The 9,680-nt window shown below is 42.7% G+C and overlaps 1 protein-coding gene across 3 annotated transcripts in view; it reads left to right on the top strand.

Annotated features, from left to right (window-relative positions):
• Positions 1–353: 353 nt before the first annotated feature.
• Positions 354–9,680, top strand: part of GRB10 (growth factor receptor bound protein 10) — a 140,649-nt gene continuing 131,322 nt past the window's right edge. For 2 of the 3 annotated variants that reach the window (XM_072153164.1, XM_072153162.1), the window contains exon 1: positions 354–624. The gene's annotated coding sequence lies outside the window, so the exon portion shown is untranslated. Of the gene's footprint in view, positions 625–718; positions 814–9,680 lie in introns of those variants that run through there. The other variant, XM_072153163.1, reaches the window with a different exon arrangement.

The raw sequence follows: 9,680 nt of genomic DNA, 5'->3' as shown, positions 1-9,680 counted from the left end.
TATGAGTGGTAGTGACCACTGGCGGAGTGGGCCTGCGAACATTAATTTGCCAGGTCAGGTCTGGTGCAGCCCCCAGATGGGTACTTCAATGAATAACTTTAATGATAGATGCACTTCACTGTTTATACATGTGCCATAGTTTGGGAAAGCAGCTGGACTTCACGCTCTCCTGGGTGTGTAGACATCATCCCTTATTTCCAGCATGTGGTGCTCCTACACATCCCTACCTGCAGCTCTGCTTCTATTTACAATGTGTCCTGTCCTTCCACTCTCCTTCCCCTGTCTTGTGCACTGAGCTTCCCACCCCCTTGCTCGCTCCCGATTTAGTAGTGAGCTGTGAGGGAGGGTTTATAAGGCCCGGGGCTGAGAGCGGGGGGAGGTGGCAGGATTGCATCCTGAGTACTGGAGTCAGCTGAGCCCAGCAGTGCACAGCAGCAGAGCGGAGCGCGGATTCCAGGAGATACACACACGAGCTCCCGCGGGACCTGCAGCGAGGGAGGATCACTGCATGGTGGCTGCTGGCACTGGCTGGAGTTGGGAATAAGAAGTGGAAAGTGTTGGAACAGCTTGGAGGAAGGACTTGTCCAGGACGCCGGGGCCCGCCGGACAGCAGCCTTGTACCAGGTAATGCACATAACGGTGAAGTTGGAGTGCGCTGCTGTGGCGGGCGCTGGATTGGCCCCGCTACAGGCCGGTCACTGAGTGGCCGCTTCCTCCCAGCAGACCATAGACCGGGCGCCGCTCCGGGCTGGTGCTGCCCCCGGTGACACTCGTGCAGTCACAGTTGGCAGCTCGTGCTGATTGTAGCAGCTGGTAAGTGCGCCGCTCTCTCCACGTGTGCGGAGCTGACTCTCCGGGCTGTGTAGCGCTGCACACTGGCGCCCTGTGCGGCTCCTGCAATGTGAGCTGAGGAATGGGGCGGCGAGAGCGCTGCCTGTGTCACTGAAGTTTGGGGGTGGAGGGGGGAATGAAGTTCACTTGTTTACACTCTTTTGGCTCAGCATGACCCAGCGGCCCCACTCTCCCTCACGTTCGGCATTCTCCTCCCCTCACTGAGTCACCAGTGGGCTGCGGAGGGAGTAGGATTTTGCCATTAATTTTATAGGGGAAGGGAAGATTAGTGGGAGTCTCCTCATCAGTGGTTTATTTTAAGTAAATTCAATGGCTGTCCCGGCTGCCAAGTCTCTTGTACTGGGGAGGAGTGAGAGGAGGGCATTGGCTGCGGGAGCTGGTGCCATGAAATATACAAGAAGCACGTGAAAGGCGAGGCTCAAAACAAACGTGTGCTGCTCGCCCCGGGTCACCGGCGGACGGGTCAGTGCACGAGATGGGGACTGGAGAGAGATACGTGTAGCCTTGTGTTTGTCTCTAAACCAACATATTAGTCAGAGCACTGGTCCTTCATCTTGCTAGCTTAATATATAAGGGCACACTCCCTGTAACAGGCGCGTCCTTCCCTCAGCATCACTGCTGCATGGGGTATGAGGAGGAAAGGTACCACTTCATGGCTCCTCCCGGACACGCACATTCCAGTCACTGAGGCCTTTTGACAGGAAGCCTGATGGTCAACTTTGCAAAACCTCACAGCTCAGTCAGTGGGATGGAGTCGGGTGCCACTATCGGCCATGGGATGACTGTATTGGTGCTGGACTGTATTTTTATTATAATGGGGACAACATTTATTCAGAATGTGGCATCAGTCTAACAATCTGTAGCTTCTTTATGGGACATACTAAAAAGAATGAAGAAAAAGAACGAACATAAAAACAAACTTGAAAAAATTAGGATATGAGTTCCCCATGCTTCCTAGATGTGGAGTGAACAGGTTCTATATGTAGATTATAGTGGAATGAAACTATATTACATATATTTAACTGTACCAAATAACCTGTACCTCCTAGATGGGGGAATGAACAGGTCGTATGTGTAGATTATAGTGCAATGAAAATATTTCACATATTTGGCTGTATACAGTATCCCATACAGAATTTTCAGAATGGACTGATCAAGGCTTTGAGGATATCCACTTTACAATGAACGCTGGTTTTTGAATTGTCCTTTTAAAGGGAACCTGTCATCAGTCATTGGCCTAATAAACCTCTAGCAGTTTGTTATCTAGAAGTTGCTCAGCCACTTGACATTTCTTTCAGAAGCTGGTGTGGTGGCATCTAGAAAATCTCCTTTGAAGGAGGTGGAGAGTTTAACACTAAAGTCAAGCCTTTCCCCAACTTAAAACATCCCCTTCAGTGTTATTGATGGTTCTGCGGCCTGCAAAATTAATGACTCATTCAAATGGGAGGTGGTGTCCAATGGCAGTGAGCTTTGACTTTAGTGTTAAACTCTAACTCCCTGACTTAACATCTCACTTCAATGTTGATTTTTCTGGATGAAGCCACCACACTGGGCCATGAAAGAAACATGATCTAGAAACTCTACAGCTGCTTGACAACATATTGCTAATGGTTTATTAGGCCCCCTTTAAAGGGGTATTCCCATCTGGGCATTAACGTTTAAATTAATTTGCCATATGGAGTGCAATTTTCGGACTATAAGGCGCACGAAAAATCCTTAGATTTTTCTGAGAAATCAAAGGTGTGCCTTATAGTCCAGTGTGCCTTATATGAACCATACTTGGACAACAGCTGCCTTGAACTGTGCACAGGTCTGCCACCTGCTGGTCATTCAGCCTTATAATCAGGTGCGTCTTGTATACGAACCTAGACATTTTAGCAGGCATTTATTGATGGTGCGCCTTAGTGCGCAAAATATGGTAAACATTTCTTCAATTGGATGTTATTAAAAAAGTCTTGTTTAAATGATGAAAATATAAAGATGGATTGATATATATTGTCGGTCTCTTGGATCTATTGAAAAATATCAGTGTTGCAAGGATTGAGAACCTTGTAAAAAAGTAGACCGGTGTTCACACGTCCACCCATTATTTAGAGCACATGCATGCTATTTGTTTGGATTAAAAAAGTTCCTTTGAAGATAATTTCTCATAAGTGTAGCCAAGTTGTCCCTTGGAAACCAGATGGCTTCCTCGGATACGACCACCTCACATTTAGGCAGCGGTGGCCAGACATGCGCTATTGAGCCCTGTCTTACCACCTGGCTTCACCGTTCATTACCACAGGACGGCCGTGGGTTTTGCAGTGAATCCCAGACATTTCATATACAAACGCCCTTTGTCTTTGTGCAATCCCTCCAGCAGGGGTGGCCATATCTAAGGGACCATATGACTACATTTATGATAAATTATCTTCACACAGGAACATTATTTTTTTATAACATCTATTTGAAGAAATGTTTATATATGGCAGATTAATTAAACAGAATGTGAATACCCCTTTAAGTTGTTGTGTATAGGCCAGATGAGATTCTTGGAACCTAATCTGGCTATTCTCTTACTAACCACATCTAATCAATCTTTTTACCGATTAGGTTAAGTGATTTTTGTTTCATAATATGTTGCATTACATCATAATTTGTTACACTGTACACCAGTAATTTGTGTTGGATATTATTAAAACTTTATACAATGTGTAATTTTTGTGTATAAAAAAAATTAACTGGACTTGGTTTACAATATTTCAACTTCTGAGTTTTGACACGATCTATGAACACTGTATTACTTACAAAATCGCCGTCTTTGGCTTGTTTTTATTTTGTCTTTGTTCAAGACTTTGTATAATTATAATTTTAAAAAATGCCATTGACTCATACTATGATACTTATTGTATGTACAGTACACCAGTCATTCCTTATTTAACACTAAGGTCCCCTGCACAAGAACATTGTTATGGGACATGTTGGGTGTTTCCACAGCTCGCCTCTGTTTATTGGTACGGACCCTAACACAGCCAAAGCTTTCACAGCACAATGACCCAGATTTATCACGTGACGCAAAGGGCCTTAGTGCAGTTTACCTCATTAAAGTGCAGGGTCTGTCAGATTATTGAATATTGGTGCACAGTCTTCAATTATGTGGTGTATCCTGCACTTCTCGGGAAGTGTGCACTTTTAAAATAGAGCATGCTCACAATTGAGTTGAGTCGCAGTAATGTGTCACAAGCTCCAACTAAACCCTAAAACGTCCCTTGAGGTGCATATTTTTCCAGAGTCAGACAACATGCAGCCACAAAACAAGTGGCCCCAAAGTCTCATATAGAGAAAAAAGCACTATGGGCACGGCCAGCATGGCCAACGGGTCGCTGTCAGTCAATAGGAGCAATGGATGGGTATATGCGGAGGTTGTCGCTGTGCCACTGTGATTGTGCTCTAACTCCCGAGAATAGATCAGTATAATCGACAAAAAGTAAAGAAACGGAGTGGCACTCACCAATCGTGGAAGCAGTCTTCTTTATTATTTCTCACTGCCTTGAGAAAGCGCCGGCAGGCACTGCGTGCCCCCCTGTGTACTGATCACGTGAACTTTGAAATAAAGACTGCTTCCACGATTGGTGAGTGCCACTCTGTTTCTTTACTTCTTGTGGATTAAAAGTGGCCCAAACACTGCATAAATACTTGTGCAAGCTCCAAAGACCTTCTTTTAGGTGCAAAAGATCCAGATTTAAAAAACTGCTGAAAACGCCTTTATATCTGGGCCACGTTGTCAGCTAACTGCCTGAGCTGCGCATTTTATTGCATTCCCTATCCATGCCTGTGTTTGGCATTTGTAATATATGTTCATTTAACTTTAGTCTACATATAAAACATGTTAAATCTGTTTATTACAACATTATCTGCACATGCATGTTCATTCCCTATCTAGGATGTACAGGTTACTCTATACATCACTTACAAAACCTTAAATCACATTAACAGCTTAACAATATGAAAAGTGATGGCCCTGTGTGCGAAACTTGTTATCTATTTTATATCCATAATGCCACAGAATTTTCAGCCATAGAGGCGGTCCCCTACTTAAGAACACCCAACTTAGACAACCCCTAGTTAAATGGACATCTGGATGTTAGAAACTTACTGTACTTTAGCTCTAGGCTACAATAAACAGCTAAAAGTTATGAAAGGTGTCTGCAATTAAGCTGTTAATCCTGGTTCTTATGACAAACGTTTTTAAAATCCGTTTGTCACAGACCAAAAATTATTGGCTGGGGTTTCCATTATAAAACATAGTTTTTAATTGCATACAAATTTAACTTGAGAACAAACCTCCAGAACCTATCATGAACATAACCCAGGGACTGCCTGTATTCTACTTGGTTATTGTGTTCTCTGAAAATTTCTGGGATTTGTCTTTAGTTGAGTCTTTCCTGTGTCTAGGCAGAGGTCTTTCTGATGATGAAACTGTCTCAATTGATGATTCATGCCACTCGTGTTAAGTTATGATGGATATGGTATTGCAGCCTTCCCTACTGCATAATTATTCTTATAACTATTCTAATATAAGGGTAATGTCCTCCATACTGGAGAAGACTGTGCCGTTTCTAGGTATGATGAGGACTTCTCTTGTGACTACATAAATGTGTCTCATTGGGTCAGATGGCTAGTTGCGCTAAAAAAGGGACTCTTAACCCCTTAGTGACCAAGGCCTATAAAACGTGCATGTGTTACTTTAACTTGCCCTTCTAAACTTATTACCGGATAAAGCCAGGTGGCTGAGTGTTTTTTTTTTTTTTTTGTTCGCAACCTCTTGTACATCAAATTAGTGGGAAAATTTGGGTTATATTTGGCACTTAAGGGGAAAAAGGTTAATTTATCAGTTTAGGAGAATGACCAATCTTACTACCCAAATTTAGTTACCAAGTAAAATTTACAATCTCCGCTTTGTCTGCACAATTTTAGAAGTGTCCTTTTTGTTTTATTTAAAATGGTGGAAAAATTACAAATTGAACAGCATTCTCTTTAATTTTCAAGAAAATTTTAGAATCTTATTTTTGGGACCATTTTATTTCTATAGGGGTTTTGTAAGCCCCCCACATATGACCTAGTTCTATTTGTTCCACCCCTCAAACTATTAAAAATGGCACATAGGAAGCTTGTTAACCCTTTAAGTACCCTTATGGGACGTCAAACAAAATGAAGGTTTGACTTAGAACTTACAAATTTTATCATTCATATATTCATTTAGCCCTAAAATGTACCCACTTAAGCTGAATAAAAGTAGAATATGCATCCACAAATATGGTGTAGTTTCTACTGAGTATAAGGACACCAATGTGGATGTAACCTGCTGTCTGGGCACATGGAGTGGTGCAGAAGGGAAGGGGCACCATCAAACTTTTGCAGCCTCAGGTACCACATACCCATCCCAGAGAATTGCTCCATTGTGTAAACTTTTTATTATGTGGTATAGAGGGCATTTCAACCACTTACTACTTCCATTTTATTTCCTGTTTGTTGCGACCCACTTTCAAAAATGTAAAAAAAAATAAGGGCTTGTTTTCTTCGTCACAAATTGTACTTGCTATTGACAGTATTTTATCTCATGACATGTCCTGGTAAGTGGAAATAAAATGGAGAACCCGCATTTGCACCATTTTCTTTTTGCCTGTTTTTTATGGTGTTAATAGATTTAAAGTGAACCTTTATTATTTTTACTTACAGACATTTTCATTAAAAATTTGTGGGCAGTGCAACATTTTAACTTTTCAACTTGTGTTGCAAAAGTGGCATTTTGGGTGCATTTTTCCATTACTGCTGGGAATAACTGTTTATATTTTTATAGATGCGGTGATAACTAATGTGGTTTTTTTTTCCACATTTTTAATGTGTTTTTGGGGGCTTTTGGGACTTTTTATTGAATTTTTTTTTTTCTACTATAATGTTGCATTAGCAACATCCATTTTGAAAATTGGAATACTTTAAAGGAAACCTACCACTTGAAATGGCAGGTTTAAGAAGAAAACCACCGAGCACCAGCTCAGGGTGAGCTGGTGCCGGAGCTTATTTTTGTTAGTGTTTTAAACCGCTGTATCGCGGTTTAAAACTTTTTAAACTTTATAGCCGGCGCAGGCAGGTACGCGCTCGGAGCTTACCGTGCGCGCGGCTACATAGGAAGTGCAGGAGAGCCGCGCGCATGGTAAGCGCTGAGCGCGTACCTCCCAATGCCGGCTATAAAGTTTAAAAAGTGTTTTAAACCGCGATACAGCGGTTTAAAACACTAACAAAAATAAGCTCTGGCACCAGCTCACCTTGAGCTGGTGCTTGGTGTTTTCTTCTTAAACCTGCCACTTCAAGTGGTAGGTTTCCTTTAAAATTCTTGATCACTTGGGGAAAGTACTAATCCCCCTCCTTGTGGTGCTAGGTGCTGTCAACTAGTGTGCATCTTGTTAGGCTTGGTTCATATCACTTTGTATTTGGAGATTTCCTGGTGCATCCATATAGTGTATGTTGACATATAGTGGTACATGGAGGCATGTTTGTTGCCTCAGTCTGACTGTTATATGTAGGATCTGCAAGTCAGGATGGGAAAAAACGTAGCAAGGCATGTCTCTTTTATCCTGTTGGCGGTGTATGTGCTCAGTGTGGAGGCAATGGAAGGCTACAGGGAGCCTATGCAGTGTATTGCATCCCTCCCTCAAGCCTCACCAAGTGGGTACGCTCTGCAGCAGGAGCTGGCCTGGTGATGTCACTGTCATAATATGGACAGTTCATCTGCTCTGTCTATACCTGTAGCTTACAGGATGGTGTGGGTTTTTTGTTTTGGTACTACATTTGCTAGACAGCAAACAGCAAACAGAACCAGTACTCAGAGAATCTTCAAATATGAGAAGTAATGGTCTGTCTATCACGTACATGTTTCATGCAGTACCCAGGGTTCTATGCCATCTGGCCCCTGTGATTTTTCTCTATGGAAGACGGCCACCCAGCAACAGCTAATGGGTGCAAGCGGCCAGCCTCCAATTCTTTCTGAATGTGATTGTATTCATTACTATGAATACAATCACGGCTTTAGGTGCACCCTGATTGGAGTGATGCCTCCTAAAGCTCCACCCACTCAGGGCATCAGAACTTTTCAGGTGGCTTCACAGAAAGATGTGTTCCCAGGTAGAGCAGCAAAATCTGTGGAAAGATACCACAATTGTTCCAAAGCTCTCACACATTACTACTAATGGTCAGTATGTAACCAGGAGACATTTCTGGTCTGTTCTCTTATAGTAATCTGGGAACACAGTAATGTCTAGACCAGTGGTGGCGAACCTATGGCACGGGTGCCAGAGGCGGCACTCAGAGCCCTTTCTGTGGGCACCCGGGCCATCGCCCCAGCACCAGACAGGACTCAAAGAATTTTTCTGCAGTTCCAAGCAATTTAAAATATGCTGCTTTTAGTCATATTTTGATACTTGGTTCGCTACTTGGGATTGTAGGAAGAGGGAGAATGAATAAGCAGGTCGAAATTATCTTTGAAGGACCTCCAACTGGCCCCACGATTCTCTGTGAACAGACACCGGAAAGAAGCTAAAATGATGCAAATTTTCCATCTTTCTACTGTGTTGCTGTCCTCAGGAGGCCAATTTGATTGTTGAAGAACAGGGAGCAGTAAGTTAGTGCTTTAATTTTTGGTTGGCACCTCACGATAAATAAGGGGGGGTTTCGGTTGCTATTTGGGCACTCGGCCACTAAAAGGTTCGCCATCACTGGTCTAGACCATTGTCTGACTGGAAATGGAGTAATTTCCATATGTAAACCATCACTAAAATCTTCTCTTTACTAATACATTAGATTTTGCTATGTGTAATATGTTTACTGTGGCCTCAGTTATATTTTTGTAACTGTCACATACCATGCAGTGTATGACCTGTCATGTATACCAGTTATGACAGCTGGTATGACACAGATCCTACAAAGTATACAGCAATGAATGCTGTATACTATTGTATAACCTATGCCATATATACCAGCTATGACTGCTGTATACTATTGTATGACCTGTCAGATATACCAGATATGAATGATGTATACTAGTCTGACTTGGCATATATATATCAGCTATGGCTGCTACTGCTGTAAAGTAGTCTCAATGTGCCTGCAGAGTATTACACAGACCAGAATTTGTGGTACATTTTGCAATATTCTTAAAGGGGATAATTACATGTTTATTATTAACCTCTTATCCCGGTCTAATCTTATGAGCTACCTGTGAGGAATATTCTAGCCATGACAGACCCTCCTCATGGAAGATGTAGAGGAAAATGGCCTAAATTTGTTTGAATCTGAAGGATCTCTCCAATAAGGTCATTGGGACTGCATTTTATGACTGGAGTATTCACTAAATTATTGGTTCACAACATCCAAAAACCTCAGAAGCTTGTTTAATCAAACCCATGTCATTTCTGAGGCAGATGAAGCTTGCTTCCACAATGGTGTCAATGCAGCGGGTACGTCAACCCTGTATCTAAAAAGGAAACTGCACCTCAGCTAACGAGGTTGCAGTTGCTTATGGGAGACCCTGCACCTCAGCTAACGAGGTTGCAGTTGCTTATGGGAGACCCTGCACCTCAGCTAACGAGGTTGCAGTTGCTTATGGGAGACCCTGCACCTCAGCTAACGAGGTTGCAGTTGCTTATGGGAGACCCTGCACCACAGCTAACGAGGATGCAGCTGGTGAGACCCCACTTCTCATTAATGCAAATGGTAAGCATTTCTGGTAATGAAACTGCAGCAGGTGAAGCAAACCCTACAATATACATATATAATATGGGGCTGAACCTTAA

This window comes from Engystomops pustulosus, chromosome 5, assembly GCF_040894005.1.
Source record: "Engystomops pustulosus chromosome 5, aEngPut4.maternal, whole genome shotgun sequence".
NCBI lineage: Eukaryota > Metazoa > Chordata > Amphibia > Anura > Leptodactylidae > Engystomops > Engystomops pustulosus.
Note: the sequence above shows the minus strand (reverse complement) of the source record. Positions and strands in the feature narration are given on the sequence as shown.